This window comes from Lactuca saligna, chromosome 5, assembly GCF_052625555.1.
Source record: "Lactuca saligna cultivar CGN05327 chromosome 5, ASM5262555v1, whole genome shotgun sequence".
Classification (NCBI taxonomy): Eukaryota; Viridiplantae; Streptophyta; class Magnoliopsida; order Asterales; family Asteraceae; genus Lactuca; species Lactuca saligna.
The window spans coordinates 245032847-245045350 of record NC_136421.1 but is presented as its reverse complement, the minus strand read 5'-3'; the positions used below and the strand labels follow the sequence as shown (position 1 = coordinate 245045350).

The following is a 12504-nucleotide window of genomic DNA, read 5'->3' as shown; positions in this document are numbered from 1 at the left end:
TTTTTGACCGACACTATCTCTCTTTTAATGCAATAGTTATAACATGAACTTGGTTTAAGTGAAGAGGAAAGGGATATTATGCATGCCTAAAAAGGTAAAGGAAGAGGCTTCTATTTGTTGTAAAGGTATAGTTTTGTTGATTTCATTTTGATACTTCAGTTTCTGTCCCTTTCAAAAGTTATCTTATGTTGCTTCACAAATATACGTTTGATTTTGTCTTTTGTAGCTCTCCTTTTCATTTTTGAAGGTTTCATTCTATATCTTGGATCAATGATAGGTATGAAATTTCTTCTAGGGAAATTACTTCTATTTGTTGATGTTCATCTAAGATACTTGACTTCTCTTATATATGCTTTAAACTGAGTATAGTAAGATATCTGGTGATGGATGGTCAAATCCTAGAAGTTAGTACTTTAATGTTATGCTTAGGTTTCATTCAAACCATCCAATAAGTCTTTCGACTCTTGGCCTTTTTGTTGATGTTATACTGGACCATTTAACCCGTAAAAATGGAGTGGCTAATTACTGAAGTTGTCCACTACTTATAGCATGCAAAGTGTGCTAAAGTGTAATCTATAAAGTTTTGGTTAAAAGTAATACTCTACTCCCTTGTTTGAATGACTTAATCCACTTATTAACGGTTTTACCCTTGCCCCATTTCACCCTTGATGTGGGCAATTTCACTATGCATATGATAATTTCAGAAAATTAGATTTTTAGCAGTTTTTCAAAAATAAAAACTACCAATACAACTTAAAAAATCACCCTAGAAAATAACTTTTGACTTTAAGAAAATCAGATTTTCTGCATATTTTCCCCATAAAAGGAAAATTGGCAAGAAAATAATTCTGGTGGTCATCAATCTCCTGGTGCTGCTTTGGGTGCCTATATATAGGTTGCTATGAGTGGCGTTACAACCTTACATGGTTTCGATTATTGGCTTTGGTGGTGTTTTTAGCTTAATCTGTACATTTTTTTGGTTTCTTAGTTGTTTCTTTGTTTGTTTTATTTTTTTGAAATTCATATACTATGTAATTAACTGAGTAGTAGTGTTTGTAATATAATTTTTAATTAAAATTGTATTGTGGCGAGTTTTTTTATACCTTATTAATTGTATTGTGCAAAGTGTTTAGATGCAAATTTAAAACTTTTTAGAACGTTAATATTATTTGTATATATTTGATGATGTCAGAGCAAACTAATGGCAAAAGAACGTATTAGTGTTTGTATTATAATTTCCAATTAAAATTTTAAAGATTTTGAAGATTATGAATAATATTTTAATTTCTATTTAAAATTCTTTGAAGGAAAACAACTTAAAAACCTCTTTACTCTTTCACCCAACGAAATTTCAAAAATTATGGTTAATTTGTAAAATAAATAATCTTTTCATATTTATTTGAATATGTAATCATTTATTTGATTACAAGATTAAGTGAAACTGATTAAAAAAAACATTAAAATCACTATCGTTGCCATTCAAATGTTTGTTAAATTAGACCCGTTTGATAGATATTTTTCCAGGTTCAAACATGTATTTTTGGCTGAATGAACCGAAAAGACTGTTTGATATACACAAAAAAATGGGTATTTCCCAGTAAGATATATCGTTCCCAGAAAGCTCAAAAACCATATTTTTCTAGCTGAATAGGCTAGAAAGACAATTGTGCCCCAAACTCTACCTCTTTCTTTCTTGCATTATTAGTTTCTTTTTAAAAAAAATTAATTTCTTTTTTATTGAATTATTATATGTTAATAAATATTATTTTTAATATATAATATTTATGTATTAATTAATATTATTTTATTGGATTATTAATTTCTTTTAAATAATTCTTTTTGTATTTCTTTCTAATGGATTAATTCTTTTTATTGGATTATTATATATTAAAAAATATTATTTACAAATATATAATATTTATATATTAATAAATATTACTTTATTGGATTATTAACTTCTTTTAGTTAATTTTTTTAATTCATTTTTATTGGATTATTTTTTTTTTTTGACAACACTACAATCATCCTAATATATTTTGAAAAAAATCTCATCCATCCCACCACTATCGTATATAAACCGAGTCAAGAATCACATGTTAAGTTATAAAAAAAAATTGCTAGAAAGAATAACGACGTAACATTAACTTGAAAAAAAAAATTAAAAACAACTTAATCGACATTCTATTTGGATTTTAAATGATTATTATGTAATTTTGATTTTGTATGACAATTTGTATGTTTTTATAATTATTCAACAACTTGATTCATCACAGTATAGAACAACAAAGTAATATTATCATTTTTTATTATTCAGCAAAGCCAATGAGATATATAATCAAACAACATGGTTTCTTTCTCAATCAGAAAACTTTCATATACAACACTTTCCCAAATAGAACTTTATCAGACAGAAACTATCAAACGACGCCTTAGTCTTTATAATTACACTAAATTTTAAACTCTAAATTTTAAACTCTAAATTTTATCCTTACACTTGAAAGCTACATCTCAAATCATAAACCCTAAATTTTAAACTCTAAACTGTAAACCTTAGCTTCTAAACCCTAAACCATTACCCATAAACACTAAATCTGGGCCTTAAACCCTAATTCTCAAAACAAAACATTTAATTGAAATATAATTATGTATTGTTGGCGCGTTACATGTGTAAACTATTGATAGAATAGTATAATGATGACCACACCTAAGGCCGTAACAAATCGAATGAAGGTTGTTTATGTTCGTTTGCATATTAAATAAACGAACATAAATAAACTTTTCGTCGAACGTTCACAAACAATTCGTTAAACAATCGGTTCGTTTACAACCCTAATCGCTTATTCAGCTAACTTCCGAATGAAATTATTCGTACCCGTTATTTGACGCGGGTAAACGGCTAATATATATATATATATATATATATATATATATATATATATATATATATATATATATATATATATATATATATATATATATATATATATATATATATATATAAACAACCTTATACTTAACTTGTCCTAAAATATAAAATTAAGTCGATATATTCATATATAAGATTTTAATTTGAAACGTCTTAGTTTGCCTCTAATAACTTTTGTACAAATTTGATGATATTTTACGTTTCAGTTTTCATTTATAAAAAACACTTTAAAACGCTTGGTTATTATTAAAAGAAAATTCAGGTAAAATGTCAATAATGTAGTAAACTAGTAATATGTCACCATTGCTGAAAAATAAAGTGATTATTCCTTTTCTATATAATTTTGATTTATTTTTTAGAAAGATCTTCCACAATGATAACTTTTTTCTGCAAATTTTCCTATAAATCCACCCCACACTCCTTCCCAAGCCTCTTCCCCCTCTCCTTCCTCTCCTTCTAAGATCCTTAAGATCACCACTTTCTTCTTTCATCACTTGTTGAGGCTTTTCTTAACACCTCCTTCCAGTTCTCCTATTCCTTCGATTTCTCCTCTTGTTTCTGTTTCTCCCCTTTTAATTCTAGGTGTTGTTATAAGAAAATCAACATTAATGTGCAATCTATTGCTGTTGTTGTTTGAAATACATGTCTCAAATTCTCAGTGAATTGTTTCTTTCTGGGTTTATGATCAATTCCACATATAGACGCAGGACACATTTAGTTCAATCGTTTTCAGTTGTCTTCCTTTACTGGTTCTATTACATTTCATGATTATTGCTCTGTTTTTCCTTACTAGATTACTATAAACTAGCTTTTTACGAATTTACATCTATATTTATATATATCTAATAGATAGATCAATCTAAATAATAATAATCCATTTGAAGCTCTATTACCATCTGGGTTCTGTTTAAAATCTTCATTTTCTCTCTTCGAATCTGCAATTCAAACTTGAAGGTATTCTAATGGCTTCCTCTAGTGGTACGACAACATCATCAGGTGGTTCATACCCAATTCAGAACTCGGGTTCTGAAGAAGATCTTCAGCAATTGATGGATCAGAGGAGGAAGAAGAGAATGATTTCCAATCGTGAATCTGCAAGGAGATCTAGAAAGAGGAAGCAAAAGCATCTGGATGATCTCACGAGTCAGCTGAATCAACTCAGGAAAGAGAACAACCAGATCATATCAAGCGTCAGTATCACCACCCAGCATTACATAAGCGTGGAGGCGGAGAACTCTGTTCTGAGAGCTCAGGTGGCGGAGCTCAGCCACCGGCTACAGTCTCTGAACGAGATGATCGCTTTTATGTACCAACCTGTCGACACCGGTTGTGGGTTTGAGGACGAGCAATACGGCGGCGGAGGTGGCACTGAGTTTGTCGACGAGTTCATGAATAACTCACTGAGTTACCTTTATGCAAACCAGCCTATTATGGCTTCAGCAGACATGATTCAGTACTGAGTCGGATGTAAATTTCCTAAAAGTCTTGAAAAAAAAATCAGATTTGGTGATAGCTTAGGTGGGTTGGGGTGGGGTGGGGTGGGGTGGAATAAAGATTTGTGAACAAAGGAAGATGAAGATTTATATGATGATTTATGAGTACAAAGAGCTATGATTGTAATGGGTCTTTCTTGTTGATGGCATTATTGTCACTAATAATATTAATATTAATATTATCATGATTGTTAAGTTCTTAATTTGATTTGATTATTTAAGTTAAAAACATTAGTATATCGGTATTTATAAATGGTACACGTAACTTTGGTTTTTTATAAGAGAAATCAAAGCTTTCTAAAAAGACAGAAAGGTATTTAAAACATTACTACATAAGTGAAGTTTTGATGTATAACGAAAATAACATAAAAAATAATAAGACAAATTATACAAGGAAGGAACATGTTCAAATAGCTTTATTTTTGGGAATAATACTTTCAAAATTAACGTTTAGCTAAAAATTTATAATTAAAGAAAAGTTTGTGTTACATAATTTGGGTTTAAATATTGTATTGCATACGGCACAATTCCATGATTCTTTGCTTCATTCACAATTCTTTTGGAACAAATATATACATAATTTATTCGATTAAAGTGTGAAAATAAAAGCGATTAAAATTGATAATATCGCCTTGGGACAAACTTAAGGTAGGCTTTTGGAGGGAAAAACAAAATTATGCGTCAAAAAACAGTTGTAAATAGTATAAATTATAAATAAAAATGAATGATAAAAACGTATAGTGGCTTTGTGTGACCATCGATATATAAAAAATGCTAGAAATTCATTTTAAACCGAATAAAGTTTTGTCTTTTATAAAGTTAGCATGACCTACCAATAAAAATAATAATATTAAAAATAAAATGCTGATTTTGACACGTTTCAGGTGTTGCACATTATAAATGTTAATGTGGGTTAGTAATGATGTAGAGTGATATCATAAGTAATTTTTGACTCCAATAAATTGTGACTATAAAAATTAAAAAAAATGTAACATGCATGTTGGTCATAATACATATTTTAAACACCACCTCCCATCTCCCAAAGGCCAAGGAGAAGTACTAATATTCGAATTAATTATATTAATGAATTATATATGCAAATAAATATTTCGGGTTTTGAGTTTATATTTAAATTATAAGAATTGATTCATATATATTATATTTTTATAATAAATAATAATATTATGCTTTTTTATATTGTATAATCAATTTAAAACATAACAGTTTACTGTTATGTATAACAAAAAAACAATTATATACAATCAGCTTTTTTTTTTTTTAATTTAACTTTTTTTAAACTTGTGATGACTATTGCATTTATTAAACTTACAAAAAAGTGAATTTAAAAATAAATAATCTTAACCATGTGATCTATTGGTAAGGTAGCTATTAGAAATAGTTTTATAATAACTCATTTAAGTATTTATTTTGTATTGTAACATAAGCCACAAAGGCTATCAACCTTCTTTACAATAAAGACTCTGTGAGCGACATAAGACATTATCTTTCGCATTTGAAAAAGCGGTTGTAATGGCAGATACACATGTGGGGTTTCTAGATTCTTAAACACATAAATTAGTAGTTAATAATTTTATTTATTTAATAATTATTTATTACATTAATTTAATATTATATAAATATGTTTACATAACCTAGTTGTTACATTAAAGTATTAATAATTACATGTTACTGCGGGTAAGACTGACCTACAACCATTTTTATTCTTTCATATATGGTTAATATGCTTAAATATAGTTATCAAAATTAGTTGATTACAGTAATAAACTAAATTTTAAAAATAGTTTAGATGGCTGCATGCATTAAAATAGTTAGACGATTTTTAAGGGACTCAACTCGTTTGACCTTTCAATCTAAAGCCATATTATTCAACTTATGCATTTCACCCCTAAATGTAAAATATAATCTTAATCAACTAATTTATAAATAATTGTATAAAAAACATCAGATCTGGTTAAGAAAAAAATGTAGTTTACTTTTAGGTCTTTAAAACATACTTAAGAAGATCACAATGATACAATTAGGCTAAAGGTAAAGGGTGTGGTAATTTTTTATCAATAGTAAAAAGATGTCATTTAGACGTCATATCAATTTTTATATTTTTTTTAAAATTTTTACCTACGAACTAAGGTGTGATGATGGTTGTAACTATGATTTTTTTTTCAATATTTTTTAAAAACATACTAAAATTAAAAGTTATATTCTATAAATCCTTAAAAAAATAACATGAAATTAAAAATTATATTAAAAACCTCTAAAAAACATGAAATGAAAATTTAAAAAGCCCAGAAAAAAAAAAACATAACATCTAAATTTCAATTGCGTTTGAGCTTATATTTTTCACGAATCGAAGCCTTCTCCACTTTAGCCACCTCCTGATCTTCGGGATTGAGGTGTCTCACATCTCATCAACAACAAAAATTTTGTTAGTCAGACAGTTTCAGTCATATGTTTCTCCATGGTTGTATTCAATTGTGTCATTTGTGCCATCATTTCCTCCAATCTAGTTGATCGCTCCGTTCCGACTGAAAATTTTGACGATGTTTCTTCTCCTTTTCCTTTTCCTCGAGCTTTTTCTTTGTCCCTTCCCATGGGACGAGGAGGTGATCATATTTTTTCGATGTTGTTATCATCATTAAGATCAACGCCAATGTGACCATCTGATGATATTTGTTGTAAGCTCGAATATGAAGATGTTCGGCTTCTTTTTGGCAGATTAGCAATGTCTTCATGTGTTGCAAGTTCCTTCCATCTAATGTTTCTTTTGACTACTTCCACACATGAATGAACTTAAAAGGCTTCATCATGTCATTTTGGAATGTTGCGTGCGTTTTTTTAACAAACTCGATTCACTTTCGCTACTAACCCTTTGCTTTTTGAAGTTTGTGTAATTTTTGTTCAAATGTGTCACGAGTTTGTTAACAAGATTCTATTTCGAGTTACATTGGTCGGACGCCGGGTAATCTGGGTCTCGACCCATACCCTTACAAAACCGCTCTGTAACACATTACGAAAATCAATCACACAATTGACCATTTGTCATGTTGCTATATTCTGATATGTTGACCCATGCTCTTGCTAATTCTGCCTCTTCTTTTGACTCCATCTTCCCAGGTTGACCTTCCCATTTTTTGGTTTAGGTTGTTCTTCGGGCTCGAAATCGGAAAGAGTTTCACTTACATGTGTGAAAGGCAGCTGAGATTGGAATTGAAATTGGGTTTGCGTTTTGGTTTGGGATGTTGTTCGGGGTGGTGGGGATTGGAATTGGAATTGTTATGACATTTGGAATTGTGAATAATAGCTAGGAACACCACTTACAAACACTTGGTTTTGAGATGCATCCATTTATGACGGGTAAGGTGGTGGTGATGTCAGATCGTAACCGAAAAGTGAAAATGGGTTGGAAGCATTTTGGTTAGAATAGTTTGGATTATCGGAAGCCATTTTGATGAAAAAAGTAGATAAATTCAAATGATTGGTGTGTGTGTGTGTGTCTATATATATATATATATATATATATATATATATATATATATATATATATATATATATATATATATATATATATATATTGGTAATTTGGTTTAAGAAAAAAGAAAAAAACAAAAGATTTGTTGCCTAACATTCACAACCGTCTAACATTCAAAAATTTCGAAATTTACCACCGGTGGAATCCCACCGTCAGTACCTTACCGATGGTAAAACTAAGGCAGTGGCGTGGTGTTCACCGCCGGTGAAATGGTCCACACAAACATACTGGCCGTAAGATTGTTACGATACCCTTCAATCTTACTAATCACTTACAACCATAATCAATTTCATGACTGATTTGGTCAAAAATTACACAAGTATAAATCAACCAAGTTGAATGAGAGGTTGTGATGTTCGAATTGTGCAATTGAAAAAGGTAAAGTGAATGAAATGATTGTTTACAAGGAAAGCCCTTGATCTTTGCTAGGATCTCCGACACAAAACCTTAGGTGGTGATAATGATCATCTGCCTTGATGAATTTATTAATATAAAATGATGATTACAGAGAGTATTTCAGTAAGAACAAGTGAAAAAGTTTGTAGAGTAAGCTAAGAGTAGGTAGAGTGTGTCGTGTGCGAGATACATGTGTCAATTTATAGTCTAAACTAGCTAACAAGATGTCTGATATTCCCGGGATCCTCTATGACCAACTTTGTGAACATTGTTTGACTTGGTATTCTGGGTCTTTAGCATAGTTGAGGTGACTCTCTGTTGAGAACAAGTCTTATCTTGACTATTTCTGCACGTATTAATTAAGAACAAAATATATCCGTTAAAAATGTTAGTAAATAATAATAACAGTAATAGGCAAGATCCTGAATATCTGATGAGTTTTGAGGATCCTGAATGCTTTGAGGATCTTGGCCCTAACAATTGCCCCCAAGTTATTACTGAAAATATAGGAGTTAATTTTGAGAATATTAAAGGGATAACTTAAAAATAAATAAAAAGAGGAGATAAAGAAGATTTTAAAAATTGTCCCTTAATGGATAAGTTTGATCCATCTCGAGGTAAACGAGAAGCAGTCAAATCATCTTTCTTATCTCTTCTTTGCTATAAATGTGGGCTTTCGGTAATTTCTTCATTACTCTCTTCAGCCATCATCGTCTTATTGTGAAGGTAAATTTTCCTCTTACTTGTTTTCTTATGTTCCTCCGATTTTCATCGTCATGGTTAAGAAAACTAGTCTTTCTCAAGCTAGCATTGTTACTTCTCCCGAGAATGACTTCAGTAATCAAGCAATCTTAGCTTATGATTTGGTTTGCTCCTTCGACGATGAGGATATGGAATCGTTGAAAGCCATTGGGGGTTTTCCTTCCGATGTAGTTTTTCGACCTTTTAAGGCCACCATTCAACCGGATTTTGTTTCTCTGATGTGGGTTTGCTTTCCCGAATACCCATTTACTCTAGGTTTAACTTATCCTTTTACTGGTATCATTCGTGATTTCTCTTCGACTACCCAAAATTCTTATATCCAAGTTATGCCTGTGGTTTGGAGGATCGTGTTTTGGATTGATCGCTTGAATCTATCCAAGAATATGGACATTGGGTTACCTGAGCTGGCTCTTGTTTATGATTTTTCTACTTTTGGTAATTCTCGCTTCCTGTTAAGAGTTAAGACAAACAAACCCCACCTCATTCTGAAATCTAAACAAAATGATGGTGCTTGGAAGGAAAAATACTTCTTCGTGAGACGTGATTCGATTCCCGATGGGGATTTCCTACCAAAAACATGGATTAAAAAGGGTAGGATTTGAATTTAGATTTGAAGTAAATTGAAATTTACTTCCCTTATTTTGTTTGTTTTGATGCAACATTCAAATTTGAGGAGCTTGTTCCTACTACTGCTGATTCAGAGGACAAGGTTTCCAAATTTCTTGCACTTCCTACACTTGAAAGGTCGTTCAGGTTCGAATATTCCATTCTCCAAGAGGGTTCTTCTACTACTAAGTCTATGGCTACTTATAACATTATTTTGCATGGATACTTCTTTTAGATTGATAAGGATCCTGAGTTGATAGGGATCTTTAGCAGGTTCCAAGACTACTCGGTCCAAGGCTCATTTTGGTTTGGCAGATCTTGAAGACGATATGACCAGCGGTTTGATCAAGGGTAAGCAAGAAAAAGGTGTCACTCTTATTCCTCCTAAGAGATCTCACGTAGACCTTATAGTTAAGTCTCCAGGATCCCAAAAGCGGAAGCCTTCTGAAGTTGTGGATTTTGGTTTAGAGAATCTTGGCATTGAGGATGCTTTCAGGAAGTTGACCACTTATACTCAAGCCATAAGTTTTTCTTTCATTCTTTTTTATTTTTATATTTCTTATTATCATTTGATATTTTTCAAGTTTCCGACCATATCTCTGTCGATTTGAGGCTCCAGGCTGAGAGAGCTGAACAGGCTCTTCTGGAACAGGAAAAGATGTGGAAGGCGACCAATGAGGATCTTCTGAAGCGAGTGGAACTTTTGAGTAAGGAGAAGGCTGAGAAAGATGACGAACATGTTATGTAGATTAAGGAGGTGATTGTTGGGGTGAAGAGTAGCATTGCGATAGCTATTTGGGAAGATAAGATCAAGCTTGCTGAAGATCTTAAAAAATCGGGATCCTAGAATGTGGTTGGTTGGTGTGAGGCATTGGCCCAGCTAACTTGCAAGCTTGCCACGACTGCTGAGGATCTTGCATCCTAGCTAGAAGTGGAGAAGGAGGAGAAGAAGGCCGATAATGACCAGGCTAAGGTCTAGGCCTTTTAGGTGGTTAGGGTAGTGTAGTTTTTTGATGTAAACATTTGACTCATGTAGGGTTGTAAGCCTTTTACTTTGCATATAATGGTTAATCTTTCCTTTATCTTTCTATGTTTCCTTTACCTGCATAATATGATACTAAGATCTTTGCATAGTTGGGATCCTAAAAACAATGAATAAATTTCATGATAAAGTTCTTTTGGCAAATAATAGATAAAATGATTTGATAAGGATTGAATTAGTTAAACAACTAAAAGTACTAACTTAAAATAATAAGAACTAACTTTGTTAAGCAATTTAAAATGTTAAACATTTCTTTAAAAGTATGATGACTGACTTGTAATCCTTAATAGTTTTAAATAATTTTTATAATAAAACAAGTATAAAAGAATTTGTTAAGAACTAATTTTGGTAAATCTAAGTGCTTTAAAACTTCTTTAAAGATATCAATTTAAAATAGTAAATGACTCTGAAGTGATGAAAGTTTATAAATCAGCAATTGGTTTAGGATCCTAAAAAGTTTAAGATCCTTAATTTTACTTATAAAATTTTAAAGTTAAGAACAAGGAAATATGGAAGCTGATTGTCTTCAAGTTTTTCCTTAAGATTCATAATTTTTCAATCTTAGAATTTACTGAGGATAAATCTCAATTTAGGAAAGAACTTAGGATCACTGTTGACTTCTGATGATAAGATTCTTACTGATGAGGATCCTTACCGATGAGGATCCTTAATGATGAGGATCCTTAATCATAAGATCATACGGTGGAATTCCCTTCTTAGGATAACCTGTTTAGGTTATAGACTTTGACAAAATTCTTGGGTAACACCATAAGTTCAATTCATAACATGTTAATGTTATGTACTGGGGAGGATCCCAACTTGTGACATATTTCATGGGAAAGATCTCTACTTATGATAACATGAAAATGTTATGATTCATGTGTATTTTCTGGGGAAGATGTTATTAAACTTGTGTAATTTCTGGGGGTAAGATCCTAATTTTAGATAACATGAAAATGTTATAAACCTTAAGGATCTTAACTTATATTCAAAGATAAGAGGGTTCCCAAGCCACTGCATCGTGAAATTATCCCCTTATTCGTATCCCATAGTAAGATATCGTGCACTTTCAAGCAAGGTGTATAAAGCTTAGTTCGTGTGAAAGAGGTAATTAGCTCTTTAAACCTTAAAGGGGATTAAGTACCCTTCAGCATAAGAGAGATGATCAGTCTCTAGCTTGCGTATATGGTAGTTTAAAGATCACACTGTTGAAATAATGGAATTGTCCAAGTGTTAAGATGTTGAGATCTTCGTGTGTCAAAATCCTTATGTTTTAGGATCTACAACCTTGAGGATCCTTATGTTTCAGGATTATTGCTTATGGAGATCCTTAGTTGTACGTTGTTCTGCATAGAAAATGTTAGCTAGGGGTTGGTGTTAGTCTAGCTAACCCCCTTCGATGCTTAAGTTAGTAATAGACTAACAACTCTCCGATGCTTAAGTTAGTAGTGTATTCGAGGAGAAAATAAGTAATGATGAAAAGATTAAGGTAAAGAACATGTGCACCTCGGTTTTGTTGAAGATCAATTGATCTTATTTACATATAGTATGCTTTCATATTTATAGCATTCCAGGATCTTGAAAAAATTTCTCCTTCAAGTGTTGCTAACCAATATGCTCCTTTTCCTGCTTCAGTATCTATGAGATATGATCCTTCCCACTTAGGAGCTAATTTACCTGCACTAGGATCCTTGGTGTTTTTGAATGTTTTCCTTAATACCAAGTCTCTTAT

At 31.4% G+C, this 12504-nt stretch overlaps 1 pseudogene; it reads left to right on the top strand.

Moving 5' to 3' along the window:
- The first annotated feature begins 3335 nt into the window (after positions 1 to 3335).
- Positions 3336 to 4622, top strand: LOC145047204 (bZIP transcription factor 11 pseudogene; annotated as a pseudogene).
- The last annotated feature ends 7882 nt before the right edge of the window (positions 4623 to 12504 follow it).